Source organism: Primulina eburnea, chromosome 10 (assembly GCF_022965805.1).
Source record: "Primulina eburnea isolate SZY01 chromosome 10, ASM2296580v1, whole genome shotgun sequence".
Lineage (NCBI taxonomy): Eukaryota > Viridiplantae > Streptophyta > Magnoliopsida > Lamiales > Gesneriaceae > Primulina > Primulina eburnea.
This window is the reverse complement of record NC_133110.1, coordinates 35,124,067-35,150,853: the sequence shown is the minus strand read 5'-3', so window position 1 is coordinate 35,150,853 and position 26,787 is coordinate 35,124,067. Positions and strand designations below refer to the sequence as shown.

The 26,787-nt window shown below is 35.9% G+C and overlaps 1 long non-coding RNA gene across 8 annotated transcripts in view; it reads left to right on the top strand.

Annotated features, from left to right (window-relative positions):
- LOC140803368 (uncharacterized) overlaps nucleotides 1-26,787 on the top strand; it is a 102,331-nt gene that overhangs the window by 47,100 nt on the left and 28,444 nt on the right. The window contains exon 3 of one of the 8 annotated variants that reach the window (XR_012111848.1): nucleotides 22,631-23,006. The exons of 4 other annotated variants lie outside the window; for them this stretch is intronic. This is a non-coding gene — a long non-coding RNA (uncharacterized lncRNA). Of the gene's footprint in view, nucleotides 1-19,143; nucleotides 19,219-22,126; nucleotides 22,454-22,527; nucleotides 22,547-22,630; nucleotides 23,007-26,787 lie in introns of those variants that run through there. 3 more of the 8 variants (XR_012111850.1, XR_012111844.1, XR_012111847.1) reach the window with 3 other exon arrangements.

Sequence of the window (26,787 nt, the reverse complement as noted above, 5' to 3'; positions counted from 1 at the left end):
CCTTTCTGTCTCATCAGACCGGATTCTGCTCCCTTAGCTCTGTTCAGGGCATCAGTAAAATTATTCGGTCGCCCTGTGTTCACCAATGTGAAAATATCGGGGTTCAGGCCATTGATGAACTGGTCAGCAGTAGCTTCTTCGCTGTCAGCCACATGTGGAGCAAACTTCAGCAAGGAGGAGAACTTTGACACGTATTCTTCTATGTTCATCTGTCCCTGCTTGAGGTTGGCAAACTCCGCCCCCTTGTCCTTCCGGTACGACACTGGAAAGAATCGTTGATAAAATTCAGTTCTGAATATATTGCAGGTGATAATCGTACATCTATGCTCCATGGCTCTCTTCCTCGTAATCCACCAGTCCTTGGCAACGTCGTGTAACTGGTGTCCAATTAATTTCACCATCTTCTCATCTGTATACTCCAAGGATTCGAACAACATCTCTATATCATCGAGCCAACTCTCGCATTCCACAGCGTTCTCGGTGCCTTACAAGGTTGGCGGATGAAATGACTGAAATCTTTTCAGTAACGTTTCCATTGGAGTCGGAGTGACATCCATTGGAGGATTTGATGTACTTCTCTGTTCTGGTACTCGTCTCGGAGGCATATCTAATAATCAATTAGATTAGTAACAGATACAACAATTCTGTTTCAATCCTCTTCTGGTCATCTTACTGCTGGTCTAGATTCAGTACTGATCCAATCTCAATTAAACATATTACTATATCAAATCAGATAAACAAGTAACATGTAATAAATCAGTAAGACATGCTAGCAATCAAAAGCAGGAAAGAAAACCTCAATCTACCCCGCTCACTAGCCTCTTCTATCTCAATCTAAAGGATCTATCGCTCTGATACCACCTGTTGTGGGGATCCGGACGCTAATCATGTTCTTAATCGTCATTGGGACTAAATCAATTATAATAATCAGGGTCTAAATTTTTTTTTAAAATGCGGAAGGTAATGGAATCAAACTCCTATACATATCAGTATAAAAGTATAAATCTGATCAAATATACAAACATACATACTTAGGTTCAACAACTACTCTCAAGTGTTTAAACCCTATCTCTAGTCCAAGTCCGGAATCACCACTCTAATCTCGATCTGTCTTCACCTCTGTGACCCTGTACCTGTCCCACCTGTTGTCATGCACACATACAAACAAGACAACAGCCGGATAACTCCGGTGAGATATAAATATCCAAGTATAAACAATGTATTAAATGCAATCATATAAAACATATATAATAGCATAAATAAACATCAAAACACGTATCTAGTCTGACTACATGAATCAATGACTCGTGATCTAATCTTATCTTATCTCAAATCTAGGGATCCCAATCTAATTTAGACTTTGGTATTCTGTATCGAGTGTCTGAGATAGACGTCGATCTACATCTAAGGCTCTTCGATACACCGTAAGTCTAGAGTCTTATCGGTTCTGAGAAAGACTCGGCGGTTCTGCACTAGCTAGGCTGATCTGCCCTAGACTCTGACTCTGACTCTGTTCTAAGTCAATACATTAATATATCAATCTGATAATCTGCAAATATCAATGCAATAAAATAAAGTATGTGATTTAGGGAAACTCAAGTCAAACCTCACTTGAGTTGTGCAATCCCAACTCAACATTAATTTATACCTTTCTTGCTGTCGATCTGATACAATCGAAGTCTCGATTCAAAGTCTGTCACTGTTCAATCTGGCAATGACAATATCAATATATTCTGTATCAATATTCTATTCAATAACAATCTGATCATTCTGGATTTAATTCAAAATCAACGATACAACGGTACAAACTCAGTATCCCCGTCAATACCATGTCACCAGATAACAACCCTCTCAATTCATAATTGATACCAACACAATCTGATATCATATCTCAACCAATTAACTTCAGAAAATCACAACAATTCCATAATCAGTCCGTTTCTTAATCTGACTTCGATTCTACGCTGTCTAACATGTCAAGAGCAACATATATGACGTGTATTCAATTCTAACAACATCATAATTTCAAAACATGTCAAAACGTAATAAACTTACGTCCTGTAGTAGCCTGCGATGCTAGGAGCACGGTACCGAAGTCGGATTTAAAATCTAACAGACGGATTGATCGAAAAATCAAATTTTAGAATCAAAAGCAGTTTTCCCCCGAAGCTTCCGTTTCCTTCTTTTCTGAAGAAACGTACATGAAAACGCCAAATTTCACTTCTTCCTTCTGCATGTCTCGCGCATATGCGCGACATTTCTGGCGCATATGCGCGAGACCTACTGGTCTCGATCTTGGCAGCTCGCGCATATGCGCGACATTACTGGCGCATATGCGCGAGGCCTACTGGTACTCAACTGCATAGGCTTGCGCATATGCGCGACATCTTTCGCGCATATGCGCGAGGTCTTTTGCCTTTTTGGCGCATGTGCGCGCATCCGGTCGCGCAAGTGCGCCGATGCTACTGTCCTCGCACATCAATTTTCACACGCGATCTCATTTTGTGTCTCTGTTAGCCCTTTCATAATCGTCTCGATTAAAAATCTATAATCGTAATTTAACACGACATAAAATCTTGGGCATTACAAATATGATCACAAAGTCGTAGTCCAGAGACTAAGAGACATTTTACAGAAAATTGTCAATCTAGTTTCGCAGAAAGCAATGGTGATGAAGAAAAACTTCTACACTAAAATGAAAGGATTCTAGATGATTTGGAGAAACAATGCTCTAATTAAGAGCAGAGCAAAGCATCCAACCAAAAGAATTCGGATTCCTCAAGACAGCTGTACATCCAAAGGATGTAGAGTTTAAGACGAAATTCTCCCTAAAAGATGTCAAAAAGAAGATCAGAGAAAACTACGATGAAGGTCCCTGGACATGGTAGGAAAGAAACCAACTCTAAGTCATCCTTAAAATTAAGGAAGACAAAGAATACGAGTTCTTCATAAGAAAGCCTATCCCGATGAACATAATTAATCAAAAAGATATGTAGATTATCATCAAAGAAAACTTGGATCTTGATTTGATCAAAGCAGGAATATTAACATGCAACAGTCCAAATTTTCTGAAAGAAATCATGGTGAAATTAGAAGGAACAAATCCGGTTTAATAATCAATTTTCAAGAAATTAATAAAATTCTTGAGTTTGGTGGCTATTTTATACCCAACAGAGATAATCTAATTAGTTGTATATATAACACAAAAATGTTATCTAAAGTTGATTGAGTCAGGATTTTATCAGATTTGGATGAAGGAAAAACAAGAAATTCACAGCTTTGCCCACACCACAAAGTATTACCAATGAAATTTGTCAATGCACTCCATATATTTCAAATAAAGTTGTATATTCTATCCCAATATTATTTTAATATTATGTTTGTCTATACTGATGATATTTTAATAGCATCTAAAAATATAGATGAAGATACTAAACATTTAGAATTTTTTCTAATGTTTCTAAAAAGAAAAGAACTAGTCCTATATGAAAAGAAGATAATAATCACTACAAGGAAGATTGAATTCGTTGGAGTAGAAATCGATGAGTCTAGAATAATTTTAAAGAACATATAGAAGAAAATGTGCATAATTTTCAAATAAACTAAAAGAAAATAAACAACTTCAAAGTTTCTTAGGAGTTGTTAATTTTTCTGGAATGTTCATTAAGAATCTAGCAAAAAAAAATGTTTAGTCTATTATTAAAGAATATGCAAGATTCAAATAGATAGAAGAACACACTAAGGAAATTAGCCAAGTAAAAGAAATTTGAAAACATATTCCAAAAATGGCTATTCCTCAAAATGAATATGATCTGGTATTATACACAGATGTCAGTGATCATTGGGGGGTGGAAGTTCTTACAAAGCTCACAACAGAAGGAGAACAGTCATACAGATACTGCAGTGGACTATTCTCAGATGCAGAAGCCATAAGATGACATGAAACATCTTCTTAATCATTTTCCTAAAAAGTACTAGAATTTTTTTTTCAGACCTCACATAGCATTTGACCGAACCATAAAATATTCGAACTATAATTTGAAAACCAATAGTTTAGCATAAAATTATCCAACCTCTTACTAAACATAAAAATACCATTTGAAAAGTATAGCACATACTATAACCTCTCAAAAACCACTCATAAACATAAATAAATTGTCGTAAAATTATTCTTGACATAAATCATAATCATAAATCATAACTAGTGCGGAAACTAGCGTCGGTCCTCGGGTTATGCGCACCTTCAGTCCAGCAAAGTCAACCATCAAGACCTCCATAACATTTTTGTCATAATCACCTGCATCAATCACACATAGTGAGTCTAAAGACTCAACACACCATAATCTTGATAACAAGTAATATATATACAGCTCACATGCAACAGTGAAAAATACTTGTACTTAAAATAACCTTTTCATGAAGATGCATAAACTTTAACCATAACGTTCAACTTTAAACATCGACATTTTCATAAACTTTTCATAAATATTTCAATAAACCTTTTCGTGTTATCCTCAACATATTCATATGAATATGCATAACATAAACCTAAACATTTTTCTTTTCCTCATTTATAAAATGTATCTTTTCATCATGATCATAAACATTTTTCCTTTTTATTGAATTCAGATCGTTAATTGTGACTTTCCTCAATCATCAAAAAGTCGATGGATCCATCTACATGAAACCACAGTACTGGGCAGCGGTGACCCCAAAAACACTCCCACCGGTCATCAAATGGAAATACGATCGTCGGTCTCCCTCTGGGCCTTCTCCCATAAATGGGCTCCGTCTGGGCCTTTTCCCTCACGACATCCCCATTCTTATCCTCATATCCTCAATAGTCATAATTACTTCACTTCCTTCAACGTTTTACATTTTCATCACTTTATAAAAATCATGCATGTAATGTCCTTTTCCTTTAAAAACAAGCATGCAACATAACTTTTAACGTTATCGTTTCCTCGTAAAAATCCATAAACATTTTAAAAGAAACCTTTTAACATATAAAAATCCATAAATCTTTTAAATAAACATTTCAAGATCATAAATATTTAATGTATGCATTTAAATCATAACCATTTAAAATAAACATTTTAACATATTAAATCATAACCTTTTAAAATAACATTTTTTCATATATAATAAATCATGAACATTTAAAATCAATGTCATAAAAATTTATAAACATTTGAAATAATATTAGCATGTAAAACAACATTCAGGGCACTGCTATGACGTTTACTACTTTCTAGGTGTAAAATGACCGTTTTACCCCTGGACATAAAATTTCACGTTTTTGACTTTTTCATGATTTCATTGACTCTAACATGTCCCAAATAATTATTTAAGACTAAATTAAATTTCCAAAAATTTTATTTAGCTTAAATACTAGACTTTTTAATTAGTTCGTAATTAATCGATTTGAAGGCGTTTTAATCCCGAAAAAATCTCAAACTTTAAATAAAATTCCTAAATTCAAAACTTAGACTTTTTATATTATTTTAGCCCTCGTGAACAATGACTCGACTCCCGTGAACCGTGTTTCGATTATTTTTCCCAAAGAAAACCATAACATGACCTATGTGATTCGACCCCGAGCCACGGCTCGAATTTCTCGAGCCAACCTCGAGCCATGGTGGAAAAACCTTTAAAAACCCACTAAGGCACCCTACTGGACCCTTGGAACCCTTAGGATCCATCCACAACTCGAAAACTTGAACCCTTTCCCATGAACCTGCAGCGGCCGAGAGACCCTTCTTGCATGGAATCTTGTTTACCCTCCTAGGACTCTAGCTGACTGAGCCACCCTTGAACCCACCTGTAGTGCACCTCCCTAGGACCCTAAATACTTGCCCTAGCCCAGTCCCTGAGCCCTGGACCGAGCCCACCTCCCTGCACAGGCTGCGCAAGTCTGCGCGCTGCAATAGGGCTAGCGGGTAGGAGTCCTTGTTGGCAAGGACTCTTCCCAGCCCTCTTACTCGAGTCCTAGCATGGCTAGGACTCTTCCCTCGACTAGACCATCCCCTGACCGAGCCCTGGCCCTAAGCCGTGACCCAACCAGCCCCCTTAACATGAAACTCGATCAACCCCAAACCCCATGACAGAAAAATCGACTCCATCCTGTTTCATTCGATTTTGTGGTGGTTAGGGTGTGTGTGTAGGATTATAAATCATGTGTAAACCATACTTGATCATAACTTAACATCTTGCAGCCCCTTTACACGTATAGAACAAGTTTTTGGATCAAAATTCATGAATTTAATACATGTATGTGTAATATTCCGAAAATAATCAAAAGAATTTCATGTTTTTCATGCACGCGATATTTAAAAACGATAATACAATGTGATAGATGAGAAAAAGAGATGTATGGCGTGTCTTTGCGTTTTAAATGCACGAATATTCGATGGTGATGCGAAAAACGATGACGAGGAAAACCCTAGGCTGAAATCCTTGAAGCTTTCCAATTTTTTCTTTAAATTAATGTGTGAGTGTGCCGTGTACTTTGATGGTGGGGGAAGGGTTTGGAGAAAATCAGATTGTGGCGCGAATTGTGAGGGGTTTGGGGTAAGTTTAACATATAATAGAGTTAATTATTTCTTTAATTAAGCTTAAGCACATTAATCTCACAAATTAGGCCCATAATGCTTAATTAGAATTTAATTAAAATATTAAAATCGTTTTGTTAAAATAAGTTTGTAAATTTAATAGCCGGGTTGCCAAAAAGTTCGTATTTTTGTTGAAAAACCAATACGATAAAATTGACGTCCCGACGTATAAAATCACCTCAAAACCCCTCATTTTCAAAAATGTGAAAAACCATCACCCATATTTTAAATAATTAAAATTAACTATTTAATAAAATCATTTTCTATTTTTCAGCCCTCAGTCTCCGTTCCTCGATCGCAACTCGAATGGCTTTTAAAAATACATTTTGATGCAACCATGTAGAAAAATATATTTTAAACATGTCAATATGCACAATATAATTAATTAATGCAGTTAAAATATTTAATTAAAATACAAGAGAATTTAATAACTCGTATGCATGTGGTTCACGTGGAACTTCGAATATTCGGGGCGTTATATGACACATCAATGAAAAAGAATTTTATGCACAAGGTTTTTGAGAAATTGCCATTATTTTTACTTGCTAAAAAGTTTACATTGAAATTTGATTATACACAAGTGAAATGTTTCTTGAAAAATAGAATTGATTCAAAAATGGAAAATGCGAGATTATTAAGATGACAGATTTTATGTTAAAATTATAATTTTGATATTATTATTATTATTAAATCTTATGAAAATATTCTTGTAAATTTCTTAATAAGAGATAGACAACGTTAACGTCGATGTCAACATGAAAATGTAGAGGCATTTGAGGAAACACCTTGAAATGCTTCAAACCGAGTTCAACAAGCTTGTCCTAAATATAGAAGTTGCGGGTAGGCTACAACAAGTTGATAAGAGCACTGTCTGTGATAGAATCATAGGATGTTTACATGTTGATACTCAACAATGGTCTGTATTACAAAAGTTGATCCTCCAGGATTTTGAGAAACCACTAACTTCTCAAACGAAGAGTTTTCAAGTTGATGGCTCTACACCTTGAGCAGGAGAATCAAGTATCCATAGCAAAAGTGTGGGGCCTTTAATTCTTAATCGTTATAACTTTACAATATGATTAGGGTTAATTAATTTCAGCAGAAAACGAGTTTAAATTTTCTTTACAATGAGCCCGAAATATTTCTTCTATAATTTGAATACTAAAAATAGTATTTAAATTCATGTCATAAAACACGTCCACACATAATCAAAATCAATCAAATACAAACAACTCATATCCTCGGGACATGTTCCGGTATATAGATACATATACATATATAATGGGAAACAAAGCATAAAACCTCAACTCAACAGTGACTCCCTCCAAAAGCACTCTCTCCAGTCTCCTGATATCCTGGAGTACCTGCTATTGTCCACTCACAAATACAACAACAGCCCCCCTTAGGGGTGAGCAAAGCTCCGTATGGAACAACCATCATATATACCACAGATATCTAAACAATGATATATGGTATGCAATGCATGTATGTCGTGGAGGTATCAGGTCAAATGCTCATCCACTGAGCACATATCAGAATCAAACGGATAGCTATCAAATCAATGCTCGAGCTGGCACATCGGCCTCAATAAGGGATACTCGTATGATAGCGTCGACAAAGCGCCATCAAATCCCAGATCTCATATCAATCGTCGGGGCCACAAATGTCTACGCTTTAAGGGTCATATAATACCAAACATATCATTGTGTTCACAAACCCCAGAATCTCAAATTATATCAGGGTATCCAAGGATCATAGCTTAACGTGCATGTAATGTATCGATGTATGCATCTAACAATGTGTGATAACAAAACATATTTTATACATCGATATTCCAATCATAATGTCATGTATGCCACATCAAATCAACAAATAAGGCATATAGACACATAATCTCATCCCAATCAATCAAATCAATCCAACATATATCATATAATAAAGATACCTGTCGTATGTTACCCGGTCGCAACATACCTCAATCTTCGTTTCGAGTTGATGTAGCCTAAAGATAACGGTATAACACTTTATCTACATCAGTAACATAATCCAAAATCATTAATATGAGTTTGAAATATCATTTGAAACTTCAAAAATTCATATCAAATCCAAATCAATACATAATTCAATTCCGACTTCTAATATGAGTTTATTGTCGGTTATTCTACTACATATAGGAATTTCAACTTCCACTACATGCTATTCCAGCACTTTGATATTTAGAGCTGCTGGAATCAGAAGAAATTTACCTCAGTCAGAAGCCCTCGACGTGAAGATCCCAAATATATAATTTGTTTCGCGTTTAGACAGCATTTCGAAGTCGATTCGGATGATAGAAATTGAATTCCCTCGTATTCTCTCGAAGTTATCGTATAAGAAATGAAGAAAAAAAGAGAAGAAAAGTTATTCTTATCCTCATCTCTCTCGCGCTCGGGCGGTAGAATTCTCGCGCCCTAGCGCGAGACATTCTGTCCCCGAGTTTCAAATGCACCGCGCTCGGGCGATCAAAAACTACCGCTCGGGCGCGGCAAGTTCTGTCCGAGTACTCACATATTCTGCACTGGAGCTCGGGCGGAAATCTTCTACCGCTCGGGCGCCACATGTTCTGTCCAAATATTGAGTTTTGTACTATATTGGCGTCCGGCTTCTCCACTCGAGCTCTTACAACGTCAATTCATATTTAGTATTCATTTTCTCAATTTCATTGTCATGATATACATCATATACATAATCACATATCAAATTCATGAATTATCGATAATCCAATAAGATTTACGATAATACGATACACGGTCCTTACATTTCTCCCCCTCTTAAAAGATTTCGTCCTCGAAATCTCAAACATCTCTATATACATAACTTTGGCAAACATATATATGTCACCAGTTATAGTACATATCAAAACTAAAATCAGTAAATGGATCATTGTACATTGAATACAATGGAACAGGTGGAATAACATTAAACAAGTGCTAATATGATTCTCGCATCTTGCTTTCCAATTTCCACGTCGATTCCTCCACCCCATGTCGTGTCCATTGTACTCGAACCAACGGAATCAATTTATTTCGCAATATCTTTTCCTTTCGATCCATAATGCGAACATGTTGTTCAACATAGGAAAGAGAAGTATCAAGTTCAATCTCATCAGGTGCAAGTACATGTGATGGATCCCGTTCATATTTCCTCAACATAGAAACATGAAACACATCGTGAATGACAGATAGAGCTGGTGGCAATGCCAATCGATACGCAAGATCACCAACTCGATCAAGAATCTCGTATGGACCAACATATTGAGGAGATAATTTCCCTCGCATGCCAAATCGAACAGTGCCTCTAAAGGGAGATATTTTCAAAAACACTCTGTCATCTTTCTGGAATTCCAAGGGTCGTCTTCGTTTATTCGCATAACTCGTTTGACGATCCTGAGCAATTTTCATCCGCTGTCGAATTATCTGAACCTTATCGTTCATTTCCTGTATCATTTCAGGTCCAGTCAATTGTCTCTCACCAATTTCATCCAAGAATAGTGGTGATCTACATCGTCTCCCATATAGAGCTTCAAACGGTGCCATACCAATACTCGTCTAAAAGCTATTATTATAAGAAAATTCAACCAATGGTAATGCATCTTTCCATCCCATTCTGAAATCCATCACAATAGCATGTACATGTCCTCTAATGTTTGAATTGTACGCTCAGTTTGAGGATGATAAGCAGTACTCATAGCCAAACGCGTACCCATCGCTTCTTGGAAACTACCCCAGAATTTAGAAGCAAATCTGGGATCACGATCAGACACAATTGAGACTGGCACAACATGCAGTCTCACAACATTCTCGATGTATAAACGGGCCATTCTCTTATAAGGATAAGTCCGCTCATATGGAATGAAATGTGCAGATTTCGAAAGCCGATCAATAATGACCCAAATAGCATAACAACCCTTGGGTGAACGAGGCAAATGAGTCACAAAAGCCATAGAAATATGTTCCCAATTTCATTTCGGGATTTCGAGACTATGGAGCAATCCTCCCGGTTTCATTCTCTCGGCTTTCACTTGCTGGCAGACAAGACATTTAGAAATAAACTCAGCAATGTCCTTCTTCATACGTCTCCACCAGAATTGTGGTCTCAATGTCAAATACATTTTCCGGCCTCCGGGGTGAATAATGTATTTGCTACAATGTGCTTCACGAAGAAGGGCAGATTTCAAATCAGAATCATCAGGAACTACTAGCCGACCATTGAGTCGTAAAGAACCATCAGAAGAAATCTGAAATCAAGATTGATGTCCTGCAGATACCAGTTCTTTCGACTTTTGAATCTTATCATCACTTCGTTGGGCCTTCCGTATTTTCGATATCAAATTTGGCTCAATTTTCAATGCTGAGACAGTGACAGAATTTCAATTCGAGTGAAAAGTCCAGTCAGTAGTACATATATCCTCATGTATCTTGGCGACACAAACAGAAGCTAAAACAGAATCATAAACTTTCCGACTAAGGGCATCCGCAGTAACATTCACCGATCCAGGGTGATATTGAATCTCACAATCAAAGTCTTTCAAGAGATCCATCCACCTGTGTTGCCTCATATTCAAATCAGATTGAGAAAAGAGATATTTCAGAATCTTATGGTCCGAATAAATAACAAACTTTTCTCCGTACAAATAATGGCGCCAAATCTTCAAAGCAAACACAATGGCGGTCAATTCGAGATCATGAACAAGATAGCGTGTTTCATGAGATTTCAAGTGACGAGATGCATAAGCAACCACTTTGCATGTTGCATCAGAACACAGCCCAAACTTTTACCAGACGCATCTGTACATACCACAAATCCTCCGGTACCTGAGGGAATAGTAAGCACATGTGCTGTGGTTAATCTCGTCTTCAATTCAAGAAAACTAGCTTCACATTCATCTGACCAAATGAATCGCTGATTCTTCTGTGTCATTTGAGTAATAAGTTTAGCTATTTTCGAAAATCCTTCAATAAAACGACGATAATAAGCTACGGATCTCAGGAACATTCGTAGGTCTCGGCCAATTCAATACAGCTTCAACCTTCGCAGGATCAACAGATATGCCATGTCTCGAGATGACGTGGCCCAAAAATACTACTCGATCCATCCAGAATTCGAATTTGGACAATTTAGCATATACATGTCCATTACGAAGAGTTTGAATTACTAGTCTCAGATGTTCAACATTCTCATTTTTCGATTTCGAATACACAAGAATATCATCAATAAAGACGATAACGAATCGATCAAGATAATATCTAAAGACACGATTCATTAAATCCATAAAGACAGCAGGACCATTCGTGAGATCGAAAGGCATAACCAAAAACTCATAGTGGCCATACCTGGTACGAAAAGAAGTTTTAGACAAATCTTCGTCTCGAACTCGTATTTGATGATACCCAGAGCGAAGATCAATCTTCGAGTATACAGAAGTACCCTGAAGCTGATCAAATAAATCATCAATACGAGGAAGTGGGTACTTATTTTTCACAGTATCCCGATTCAATTGCCAATAATATATTACACATTCGCATAGTACCATCTTTCTTCCGAACAAATAAAACTGGAGCTCCCCAAAGTGATACACTCGGTCGAATATATCGCTTATCGAGAAAATCATGTAATTTTTCTTTCAACTCTTTCAATTCCAATGGTGCCATGCGATAAGGAGCTTTAGATATAGGCGCAGTTCCCGGCATAAGATCAATACTAAACTCAACTTCTCGATGAGGAAGAAAATCAGGAATCTCATCGAAAAATACATCTGGAAATTCTTTAGCAACAGGAATCTCAGATAAAGAAGGTTCCTTCTTAAAGACATCAATAGCGTAGATAAGATAACCCTCATCTCCGCTAGTCAAAAGTCGAGACATTTCCAAGAAAAATACCAATGGAATTTTGGCTTGGGAACCCTTGCCATAAAAATTCCACTTGGGTCCATCAATCGGTTGAAATCGAACCACTCCATGAAAACAATCGACAGTAGCTCGATTTGTTGTCAAGATATCCATGCCAACAATACAATCAAAGTCGTGCATTGGGAGGACAATCAAATTTAGAAATATCACATTATCCTCGTATATCAATACATAGTTAATACAACTTGCTCAGACAAAATAATCTTTCCTGCTGGCGTGGCTATCGACAAAGTATCATGCAACGGGGTACACTCAATACCATGAGATGCAACAAATGCATGAGATATGAATGAATGAGATGCTCCTGTATCAAATAAAATACGTGCAGGATAATCGCAAAGCATGCAAATACCTGCAATCACACCACCAGAAGCTTATTTCGCCTGATCTTCAGTCATGGCGTACACTCTCACTTGAGAAGGAACTTGGGCACTCTGACCACCCGGTTCTCGATATCGTGGGACACTCGACTGCTGAAAAGATGGAACAAGAACAGCATGTCTCATCATACTGGGGCCACCTCTAAATCCTAGCTGAGGTTGGGAAGAAGTCGTACCCCTGTTCGGACATACTCGAGAGAAATGGCCTTCCTGCCCACACTGATAACAAGTACCAAACATACCTCGACACTGCTCGATAGTATGTTTACCCCCACAATGGTTACAATAAGGAGCAATCACAGGGCTCCCTCTCTGGGATCCACTCGAACTCGAAGAAGACTAAGAAACAGAACCAGTCTTCTTGAACTTTTTACCTCTCGGACGCAATGTAGGCTGCTGAGCTGACACTAGTGGTGGAGGAGTATACTGTGGACCTCCTCGCCTGAGTCCAACCTCAGCTGCCTTGGCTCGTTCAACTGCCTCTGCGTAGCTGGTAGGTGATCCTGAAACAACATAAGTATATATAGCAGGATGCAATCCATTTACAAACCTGTTATATTTTGCATTCGCATTCCCAGCTACGTGAGGTGCGTACTTCAACAACGTAGAAAACTTTGAAGCATACTCTGCAACAGTCATCGTTCCCTGCTGCAGATTATTGAATTCATTCTCCTGAGCAGTATAATAAGAAGGAGGGGAATACTGCCCCAAAAACTGGGCCTTGAAGACATCCCATGTAACTCCAATCCCGGCCTCTTTCAGTCCAATCTCAGCGGCTTCCCACCAAGATTTAGCTCGGTATTTCAACTGATACAAAGCAAGTTTCAGTCTCCGAGCCATGGAATATTCAACAATATTAAACAAGTGCTCAACGTCCTTACCAGGCCTCTGCTCTTTCAGCACTCTCAGTGCCAAAGAACCTCGGTGGTTTCAGATCCTGGAATCGAGACATTACCACATCCATGGACAACCCTTCAAATTGTCCAACTATTCTCTCAGTACTGCTACTCGCAGTTTCATTTGTGTGATCCATCTACAAATTAAATGATGAATATCACAATTCGATATCAATTTCATAATATCACCATCTCATATCATCAATCTCATCACATACTTACTCAAACCAAATCAAGTAAGAGCAAGTAATACAAATAAATCAAACACATACGCACAATTCATTTGTGCCTATTCAAGTGTACACAAGACTCAATCGAGCATTACCATCTATGCTCTGATACCACTCTGTGTGGGGCCCTTAACTCCTAATCGTTATTACAATATAGTCAGATTAGAGTTAATTAATTTCAGCGAAAAACGAGTTTAAATTTTCTTTACAATGAGCCCAAAATATTTCTTCTATAATTTGAATACAAAAAATAGTATTTAAATTCATATCATAAAACACACCCACACATAATCAAAACCAATCAAATACAAACAACTCATATTCTCGGGACATGCCCCGGTATATAGATACATATACATATATACTGGGAAACAAAGATAAAAACTCAACTCAACAGTGACTCCCTCCAGAAGCACCCTCTCCGGTCTCCTGATATCCTAGAGTATCTGCCATTATCCACACACAAATACAACAACAGCCCCCCTTGGGGGTGAGCAAAGCTCCGTATGGAACAACCATCATATATACCACAAATATCTAACCAATGATATATGGTATGCAATGCATGTATGTTGTGGAGGTATCAGGTCAAATGCCCATCCACTGAACACATGTCAGAATCAAACGAATCGCTATCAAATCAATGCTCGAGCTGGCACACCGGCCTCAATAAGGGATACTCGTATGATAGCAGTCGACAAAGCGCCATCAAATCCCAAATCTCATATCAATCGTTGGGGCCACAAATGTCTACGCTTTAAGGGTCATATACTACCAAACATAGCATTGTGTTCACAAACCCCAGAATTCAATCAAATCATATCAGGGTATCCAAGGATCATAGCTCAACGTGCATGTCATGTATCAATGTATGCATCAAACGATGTGTGTTACCAAAACATTTATTTTATGCATCGATATTCCAATCATAATGTCATGTATGTCACATCAAATCAACAAATAAGGCATATAGACACATAATCTCATCCCAATCAATCAAATCAATCCAACATATATCATATAATACAGATACTTGTCGTATGTTACCCGGTCGCAACATATCCTCAATTCTTCGTTTCCAGTTGATGTAGCCTAAAGATATCGGTATAACACTTTATCTACATCAATAACATAATCCAAAATCATTAATTTGAGTTTCAAATATCATTTGAAACTTCAAAAATTCATATCAAATCCAAATCAGTACATAATTCAATTCCGACTTCGAATATGAGTTTATTGGCGGTTATTCTACTACATATATGAATTTAAACTTCAAATACATGCTATTCCAGCACTTTGATATTTAGAGTTGCTGGAATCAGAAGAAATTTACCTCAGTCAGAAGCCCTCGACGCGAAAATCCCAAATATATAATTTGTTTCGCATTTAGACAACATTTTGAAGTCGATTCGGACGATAGAAATTGAATTCCCTCGTATTCTCTCGAAGTTATCGTATAAGAAATGAAGAAATAAAGAGAAGAAAAGTTATTCTTATCCTCATCTCTCTCGCGCTTGGGCGGTAGAATTCTCGCGCCCGAGCGCGAGACATTCTGTCCCCGAGTTTCAAATGCACCGCGCTCGGGCGGTCAAAAACTACCGCTCGGGCATGGCAAGTTCTGTCCGAGTACTCACATATTCTGCACTGGCGCTCGGGCGGAAATCTTCTACCGCTCGGGCGCCACATGTTCTGTCCAAATATTGATTTTTGTACTATATTGGCGTCCGACTTCTCCACTCGAGCTCTTACAACGTCAATTCATATTTAGTATTCATTTTCTCAATTTCATTGTCATGATATACATCATATACATAATCACATATCAAATTCATGAATTATCGATAATCTCATAATATTTACGATAATACGATACACGGTCCTTACAAAAAGTGCTAAGTCAGATTCATCTTTAGATGAGTCGGCCCAAGAAAAATCGAAGCTCCGAATTCTTATCTCGAGTCTTCAAGTAAACTCTTTACGTCGTGGATTGAAGAGAGAGATATCAACCTTAGACCTCAAACTGACAAAGGGAAATTTAAAGTTGGTACTAACGAGTCTGTAGTTTCTCTATTTTAGGTATATCAACAGATATGAGAGAAATTGAAAACAAGAACAGACATCAACCTAGTCACAATCTTTATTGATATAGTAGGAAAATATCTTAGGATATGGATTAAGTCAAATTCCTATCCTAAGGAGGTCATGTTATGGTATGAATTTGGGGCACTTGCTTTAGACTATACTATATCACACATCTTCCCAGAAAGTTCAGCTCTACCTAAGTGGATCCAGGAAGCTTTTCATGGAACATGGAAAAAAATGATTGTTTGTCCAAGGGACATATTCTGGAACTTTCAGTGCAACACTAGAACCAGCCGGGAAAGACTTGCAAGAATCCTTTCACTTCATCAAGTTAAGAAGACCAAACATGAACATTGAGAAGCTCACCAAAGATCCTCCAGAGAATGAAACACCTCTTGTTTCATCATTCACTGAAGACATGCATCTCCACTAGAAGAACATGGAGACTATGGGCATAACTCACAGAGATGGACAAAGTCAAGTTTTCATTTAAATTTTATCAAAATTCTTTAAATGGATCTTTTCTTTTAAATAATCTTGATAAATTTTGCTGAGAGTGCACAAACCAGAAACAACTACAATTCGAGAAGGGTTTTTGGCCAATATATGACAGAAAGCATTAGGTAGAGATAAGTCCATGTGGTGAAGGATCACACAAGTCACATTTTCCTCGAGGAGCACTAAAAAGTAAAAGAGTCTCAAACAAATTTAAAGAAAGCATGTGATCCGGCTACTCCACCAGTGGAAGACAAGACCACCCACTACAAGAAAATGTCGGCAACAACTGGCATCAATAGTGTTAATCAATTCTGAAGTCCGGATTTCAAATCCACCAATGTGTTTATAAATAACAAGGCATTAGGAAGATGAAGACATCATTAAACCTCTTTATTTTCTTTCAAAATAAAATTTGGAATATTTTCTTTCAGTTTATGTGTGCTGTAATTCGTAGCTAAACAAGTTCTTCTTTCTCTACATGAGGTTACTATTGAAATAATTCTTAGTATGACTGAATAAAAATTTAAAAGTTTTTTTTCCCTATAATGTATTATTTTCAAAATCAATCCATTACCATATATCTTGAGGTAAGAAACGAAAAAATGTTGTGCTAGGTGCTGCTGAAGGTATTTGCGTCATTAACCATCTGTTGCGACTATGTGTTTATGCTATGAGGAGCAGTCTGTAAAATCCGGTATAGAAGACCCACAAAATTCTGGTCAAAATGGTGTGAGATTTATTTATTTTACGGAAACATGATGGGCTATTAAAACAGATTTATAGTATATATGTCGGAAGCCTTGTGTAGCCTTATGTCTTTTGGAAATATGCCTTTAGGTAGATACGAAAGGTATAACAACGTCATGTACAAAGATCTAAAAACAATAAAATTAAATATAAAAAATGAAAAGATAAAAAAATAATAAAACGAGGGGTAAAATGGGAAATTGGACCAAATTAGTTAGTTGCATAAACAAAAGGGACTAAATTGAGAAACTAAAGAGAAAAAAGACTAAATTGTAAATGACTACATTAAACTTTCGAGAATTCCCCATACTGAAACACACTTTAATGGCCATAGTTATTGTTACAGTTCCATCCTTGTAAAGGTTAGGATGTAAATGATAGTCTTGAATGAACTTGCATCATGAATTATTATAGATGAATGTTCGGATAAATCAAAGATAATTCTTTTTTTTAACTTAGAAAATGAAAGCCCAGACGCCAACTCCTCTAAGCCATAAAATGGAATATCAATTTTTGTCTTCATCAAACTTCCAATACCCAGGGAAGTCACCTTCCTGAAGCCAAAAAACTGATTTATACGTGGAAAATTTTCTAAACGTCGTGTTTTGTCCCTATCTTGCTAGCTCGCCCTCCTCCTTCCGGAAATCCTATATCCACTCCTACCGAAATAGTATATCCTTAGACATAGTGCTGATTTTGCATACAATTATTATTGTAATAATATTTATCACAAAATTATGATGCCATCCAATCTGTATTTAGCGGATAAGCACGAAATATTAAATGAAGATATCCAGTTTTATGTATCCAAATTCATTAAAGGTATAATAAACCATGGTTACAGTTCTAACTAACTAACTAACTAGGGATTTTCAAATTTTCCCCTCTGTGAGTTTACCAATATCTCATCCCAGAATTTGATTTTTTATGCCCTTTGTTTTCCAAATATCAACAAAAACTAGTTCTTGTTCTCCGTACCATATTTAATAGTGTGCTGAAAGCAACACTGGAAACAAGAAATTTTATACGTATTTATGTGATTTCATGCATACACTTCTTCATTGTTTGATTATTGTTTGAATATACAGATAAATACATCAAAAGTACTTTAACTTGATATAATTAAATGTAAGTCAAATTCTCTATGAATGTTGTTATCTTGTTTATCCCTTCGTGGCAATTGAGATACCTTCTCCAAAGGCAAATGTTCTAAAGTTATTCCCTGTGTTTGTTCCTACCTGTGTCCAACTATGTTTGGAATGAAAAAAAGGAGGTTTGGGACACATAGTCCTTTGGAAAATCCATATCTATTAGCAACACATGGGTTCCTTCCCAAAGCAACTTGTGTAGAAGGCCAAAGGAGTTGCCTCAGGATGAAATTCGTCCGGTGTTGATGGCTAAGGCGAGGACCAAAACCCTTTGTCCTTTAACTACAAATGTTTTCTAGAGTTTTGTGCTATAATTGTTCAGGTACTATAATTGTGCATATTTTAGAGGTTTTGGGCTATGATTGTGCATATTTTTCATTAACTGCAACATATTTCTCTCTATTTTATGAGAATTAATTTTAAATGTCAGACTTTAATTTTCATGAACCAAATTTAATTTATTGTGGAATTTCTAGCAAAAAATAAAATAGAAAGTAAAAGTAAAACAAAATTTAGTTTATTGGTATCTAGTTTATTTGTGATTCATAACCATATGTTTTGCGAAGATTGGCATTGCTGACTTCTGTTCTTGTGTTTTAGCGCAAGGGATACCATGACTTTTTGCGATCCCCCAGGACAATCTCTTTCACCAACAACTCCAGCGGCTGCTGCTGAATTATGTGAAAATATCTCGCCCCCTCATACTTTGAATCAAACAAATGCCGACATCATCTTATGCCTTCTTGCTCAACAGAATCGAGCCAAAACTAGCAAGTCGCAGCCAATTCCTACAAAACTGTCAACGTTAAATTTTTCTTCATAGAGTTAGATTACATAAAATTTTTCCCAATAACACAAGGAAAAATCTGCTACATTTTGAACGTCATGCCCTAAATGTAGGATGCTACATAGCAGTTCTTTTTAGTCAAGGAGGCCCTAGGATTTGACTTGGGACTAGACTCGTCATATGCTTATGGATAGGGATAGGGCGAGGATAGAACTCACTAGTTATTTCAATGATTAATTTTTGGCTTCATGCCAAGAAGCTACTTAATTAAATGAAAAGAAATTCTATTGTTGAATTTTTTTGGGGCAAATGGGATGCATTGTTTTCTTCTAATATATTGTAGTTGATGAAAAATTTGTGCACAAACTCTCTTGATTAAGATGAATAAAGTATAATCATTTGTAACTAAAAAAGATCAATGTTGTAGAAGGAGAGTAGAAAACAAAAAAGATGAGGTTTGTGCTTGTAACTGTGCAACGTTTTTCTATAGGTTTTATGTTATAACCGTGCATGTGCTATAACTGTGCACATTTTAGAAGTTTTGTGCTATGATTGTGAAGATTTTAAAGGTTTGTGCAATAACTGTGCATGTGCTACGATTGTGCAGATTGTTTAGATTTTTTCGCTACAATTTCAGATGTTCTGTACTCTAAATATGCTGATTTTTTATAGAGGTTTTGTGCTATATATAATTGTGTAGATTTTAGAGGTCTTGTGTTATGATTTTAAAAATTTAGAGGTCTTGTGCTTCATTTTTGCTGATTTTTCATTTGCTACTGACATTTTTATTTTTATTTTATCTGATTTAAATTTTAATGGCAAAAATTTAATGTGAATATTGTGGCGAAAAGTAATAAAAAGAAAGAGTATAACAAAAGATTTGTATAAGCATAAAACATCAATGTGTGTTACATTATTTCCTAAACTCAAGTCAAGGCTTAAAACAATGTGTAACATTATGATTTCATGCTTTATTTCGATTATGGTTATGTGCTAAAAGTGCAAATTTATTATTAACAACAAAAAATTTCTCTATTTCAGGAAAAGTTATTGGTAAATGTTAACTTTGAATTTAATGAACAAGGTTCAATCTTATGTGTATAATATGGATATGCATATTTGTAAATATGAATAAAATTATATAATTATAGTCTATATGCGCGTGTGAACGTATTTATATGTATGTGTGTCTATATATATACATATATTCAAAGTATATTAGGTTATATAGGGATAAATGGATTTGAAGTCCACGTATTTCAATTATATTTTTATTATTAACAATGAAACAATACATAGAAACTTAAATTCATATTTTACTTAATTATACGTTAGTCACAAAAAGTAGATCGAATTTCAAATATCTCTATTATTGGGTGAACTTGAAATTCATCCTCAGTAACATAAAACACCATATAAACATGAAAGATTGTGAATTTGAAATTTATGTATTGCTTTTCTAAAACTACAAAAATACATTTGAATTGATTTGAAATACATCAATCCAAAAGCATTCTTATAGAAGACATCATAAAGACATTTTCAAATCGAAAAATTTATATTTAGCCATAAGAAAATCTTATTCCAAATAAATTTCGGATTTTATACAAAGTGCTTTTATTATTTAAAATTTTGTATCGTTCATTAAATTGTTAATATTAAGTTCATTTATTCTTTTAATATTATTTATCACAAATTTGATGCCATCCAATCTATATTTAGTGGACATGCAAGCTGTATTAAATGAAGATATCCAATTATATGTGTCCAAATTCATTTAAGCTATAACCAACCATGGTTACATTTTTGACTAACTAATAACCATGGATTTTAAAATTTTATTATTCTTAGTAATATCCCTTTGTGAGTTTACCAATATCTCGTCCCATAATTAGATTTTTTTGTTGCCTTTTGTTTTCTAAAAATCGACAAAAACCAGTTCTTGTTCTCTACAAAAATATTTATATATGTGCTGGAAGAACCACTGGAAACATGCAATTTTGTATGTATTTATATGATTTTATGTAGACACATCTTTGTTGTTTGACTATTGTTTGAATCTAAAGATAACTACATGAAACCTTTAACTGGATATATTTTAATGTAAGTCAACTTACTCTATCAATGTTGTTATCTTGTTTCTCCCTTCGTGGCAATTGGGATACCTTCTCTGAAGGGAGATTTTCTAAAGTCATTCCCCGTGTTTGTTCCCTACACGTGTCCAACTATGTTTGCTGCATGTAGCAATTCAAGGACTGCACTAGCATCATGTGCTAGTAGAAGTGGTGTAGAAGGTAAGCAGGGAATGAGAAAGCTAAGAGGAGGTTTGGGACAAATTGTCCTTTGGCAAATCCATACTCTCTTGGCAACACAGGGGTTCCTTCCCGAATCATCTTGTGTAGAAGGCCAAAGGAGTTACCTCAGGATGACATCCGTCGGGTGTTGATGGATAAAGCGAGCACCGAAACCCTTAGTGGTTTAAATAAAAAATTTCTAGACTTTTTGTGCTATAATTATTCACGTGCTCTAAATTGTGCATATTTTAGAGGTTTTGTGCTACGATTGTGCATATTTTTCATTAACTATGACATAATTCTCTCTATTTGAGAAGAATTAATTTTAAATGTCAGGCTTCAATTTTCACAAACCAAATTTAATTTATTGTGGAATTTCTAGCAAAAAATAAAAAAGGTAAAGTAAAACAAAATTTATTTTATTGGTATCTAGTTTATTTGTGATTCATAACTACATTTTTTTCAAAGCTTGGCATTGATCACTTCTGATCATGTGTTTTAGTGCAAGGGATACCATGACTTCTTGCGATCCCCCAGGACAATCTCTTTCACCAACGACTCGAGTGGCTGCTGCTGATTTATGTGAAAATCTCTTGCCCCCTCATACTTGGAATCAAACACATGCGAACATCATCTTAAGCCTTCTTGCTCAACAGAATCGAGCCAACACTAGCAAGTCGCAGCCAATTCCTAAAAAACCGCCAACTAAAAATCTTTCTTCATAGAGTTAGATTGCATACAATTTTTCCCTGAAACACAAGGAAAAATATGCTACATTTTGGTAGTCATGCCCTAAATGTAGGATGCTATATGAATACATAAATATTTTTCTCAATCAACATATTTTGTGCCACAAATGCAATCTCCCCTTCACGGCAACAAATATGCCTTCTCGAAGTACAGAGAGTGTTATGAAGTATCTCACTGATGATCTGCACCAAAATGCCTCCTTTTTCACTAGGAAGACTGCTGCAGCCTCATTCTTCCTGTTGATAATATGGTATAGATGGAGAGAAGGTGATTGCGAAATGGAGGGCCGGGAGTAAGAGGGCGATCCCATGTGAAAATTCTCTTGGTAAAAGGGTTCATTTACTGAGTAACATGCCAGTAAGGCCCAAGGAGTTTACTTTGGATAAGAGTCGCCGCATGCTGATGGATAAGGCTAGGACAGAAGTCAATCGATATCTCGGTGATTAGTTTTTGGCTTCTTAGAGCTTTGAATATCATGCTCTTTGCAGACTCTTTCTTGCATCTGGTGATGTATGAATACATAAATATTTTTCTCAATCTGGAGATTCTGGGCCACGAATGCAATCTCCCCTTCATGGTAACAAAGATACCTTCTCTGGTTTGTGCTATAACTGTGCATGTGCTACGATAGTGCAGATTGTTTAGATTTTTTGGCTACGATTTCAGATGTTCGGTACTCTAAATATGCTGGTTTTTTGTAGAGGTTTTGTGCTATAATTGTGTAGATTTTTGAGGTTTTGTGGTATGATTGTACAAATTTTAGAGGTCTTGTGCTACATTTGTGCTGATTTTTCATTTACTGCAACATATTTATTTCTATTTTATCTTGTTTAAACTTTAATGGCCAAAATTTAATTTAATGTGAATATTGTGGCAAAAAAAAAGAGTAAAACAAAAGATTTGTATAAGCATAAAACATCAATGTGTGTTACATTATTTCCTAAACACAATCAAGGCTAAACAATGTGTAACATTGTGATTTCATGCTTTATTTCGATTATGATCATGTGCTAAAAGTGCAAATTTATTATTAACAACAAAAAATTTTTGTATTTCTGGAAAATTATTGGTCAATGTTAACTTTGAATTTAATGAACAAGATTAAATTTTATGTATAATATGGATATGCATATTTGTAAATATGAATAAAATTATGTAATTATAGTCTATATACGCGTGTGAGCGTATATATATGTATGTGTGTCTATATATATACATATATTCAAAGTATATTAGGTTATATTGGGATAAATGGATTTGAAATCCACGGATTTCGATTATATTTTTATTATTAAAATAAAACAATACATAAAAACTTAAATTCATATTTTAATTAATTATACGTTAGTCACAAAAATTAGGATCGAATTTCAAATACCTCTATTATTGGGTGAACTTGAAATTCATCCTTGTTAGCATAAAACACCATATAAACATGAAAGACGTGAATTTGAAATTTATGTATTGCTTTTTTAAAACTACAAAAATACATTTGAATTGATTTGAAATCCATCAATCCAAAAGCATTCTTATAGAAGACATCATAAAGACATTTTGTTAGACTTAACTTTATTGTGGTGATAAGTATTAAAACCAGTAGGAATAATATCAACCAGAAGATTATGCAAAACAGTAGCTTTTGAGTTGCTCTATCAGAATCAGTATTTTAGTTAATACCCAACGGCTTAGCAGAACTTAGTTCTACTGGATCAGCGCTTAACGGCTTTCTACTCGATTGTTTCAATCTTAATTGTTACCGTTATCTTATCTAGTACCAAGCATTTATTGCACCATTAAATGCTATACTAAGTCATTTAATGCGCTTTACCGATTTTAGTATAAAATAAGATTGATTGTTCTGTAGCTTTTATGCAGGAACCTATTTCGGTATTAAAGCTGATTGTATCAGAGGACAGGAGACAATCTCTGATTATAGACGTTGGACTAAGTTACCTATATATATGGATCAAAACCATTTAGATAATAACGCCGATCATTTTTATCTATCCAACGATACATTGAGCAACCGCGAAATTTTCCATTATCTTCAAAAGCTCAAACCTGCAGAAAAGCAGTACACGCATCATATTATACATCTGATCTTTGAGATCGTTTTGTACTGCTGTTTCTTCATCTCTTCAAGCCAAAACCTTATAATATTGTGTAGAAGAGTTTGTAAACTGGAAAGAGTATTTTTCAGAACATTGCTATTTTTGAACTATTGTATTGAGTTACTAAGAGTTTCAGTAGGCAATAGATTAGCCCTGCTGAAGTGGGTGTACAAGTGTGTAGTGTAAAACCAAAGTGTAGGACCGAGCGCTTGCCGCTTTACCAAAAGCTATAGCTAGTAGAAATGGTGCAACTCAAATATTTTAGACCGCACAGCAGCTCAAGCACCACGGTTCGATCGCTCTACCAAGCAGGGACAATTATTGCACCCAACAATCTTCCTCCCAATAATTGCACTCCTTGCAATCAATGGGAATCGAACCCGTGACCTTGGCTCTGATACCAATTGTAGGACCGAGCGCTTGCCGCTTTACCAAAAGCTATAGCTAGTAGTAATGGTGCAACTCAAATCTTTTAGACTGCACAACAGCTCAAGCACCACGTGTAAGGCCCGAGATGTTATTAAGGTAATCTGAGATTAATCTGAAATGATTTATTTATTAATTAAGATGATTATAGATGGAACGGATCAGACCGGGAGAACCGAAAGAAGATTTGACATGAAGTACAAGAAGAGTCCCCGCGCACATGCGCGACATGTATGGGCGCACATGCGCGAGGATGACAGAACCATGCGCGCACATGCGCGGAACGTCCAGAATGATCGGCGCATATGCGCGTTGTAGATGGCGCATATGCGCGAGCCAACAAAGGATGCTGGTCGAACTACCGGAGCATATGCGCGCAACGTGCAGAACATGCACGACGCCACTTGCCTCCTACCTAAGGAACGTGTGTATATATATAAATATATATATATATATATATATATATATATATATATATATATATATATATATATATATATATATATATACCTACATGCAATCCTTCAGATTAAAAGGAAAGAAACAAGGGATGAAGCTCCAAGTTCTCTCGGGTGAGAAATTGAATGCCACGTAAAATCCGTCCATCTGTTTTTTAATCCGATTTCAGTACTGAGTTCCTGGCAACGGAAGCTACAACTGGACGTAAGTTTTGTTACATTTAGACATGATTGGAATTTATGATATTGTCAGAATTGAATACGAATCAGATATGATGTTTCTGCTACAGTTGACATTGTATAACTGAAGTCAGATTAAAGAATAGATTGTTTATGAAATTGTTATGAGTTTCGAGTAAATTTGATTGAGATTTGATATCAGAGTTGTATTGTTATTGATTATGAGTTATATTAATACCGATTATGACTCGTGGTATTATACCTGTGATGTTGTGATTGACGGGATTATCAAGACTGTATCATTATGCCGTCGAAACATCAGTAGAGTGATATTGATCAGATTCAGTATTTATTGAGATTGTATTATTATGTCGTTGACAGTGATCAGAGTAAATTTCGATTTGAATATTGATCAGAACATGTATTGAATTGAGTTGTATACTGATATTGTATCTATGTGATTGTCATTGCCAGACTAGGTATGGACAGATTTAAATACAAGACTTCGTCTTCATCAGATCGTGAAGAGAAGGGTATAAATTGATGTAATTGGGAGATCGACTTGAGTTAGATTCTACTCGAGTTTCCCTCAACCACATACTTGTATGGTATTGTTTTTATACCTTTGTGTTTTATTGATTATGTGTATTTTGTTGAATTAGAAGTAGAAAGAAGAGAGTTATTGAGTAAGAGTCACTGACAGAGGGGTTAGATTTTGACAGTATAGTCACTGACCCATTGCACATTGTCAGATTAGGCTTAGTCTTGGTAGATACGCCAAGGCACTGGACGTTTGGTGTATCGATATGCTTAAGATACAGATATTGTTCTTATTGTAGATTATTCGATACAGCTAGACCAAAGTCCAGAAATAAGAACGTACCGCCACCGCGACTGGTAGTAGTAGGTGGGAGACTTGTTACGTTCTTATTCACCGGGATCCCTAGATTAGAATGAGAGATGAGTCGAGTCTTATATGTCGAGTCAAGAACTTGATTCTCAGATCTGTATTGATTATGTTTCGTAAATTACGATTCATGTTGTAGTTACAGTTTGGTAACGATGCATGTTGTTCGATTTTGCTACATGTGATAAGATTTAATTCATGCTTTTATATCAGTTATATGATTGTATGTATACATTATTTATACTGGGATTTATTCTCACCGGAGTATCCGGCTGTTGTCTTGTTTGTATGTGTGCATGACAACAGGTGGGGCAAGATCGGGGTCAAGAAG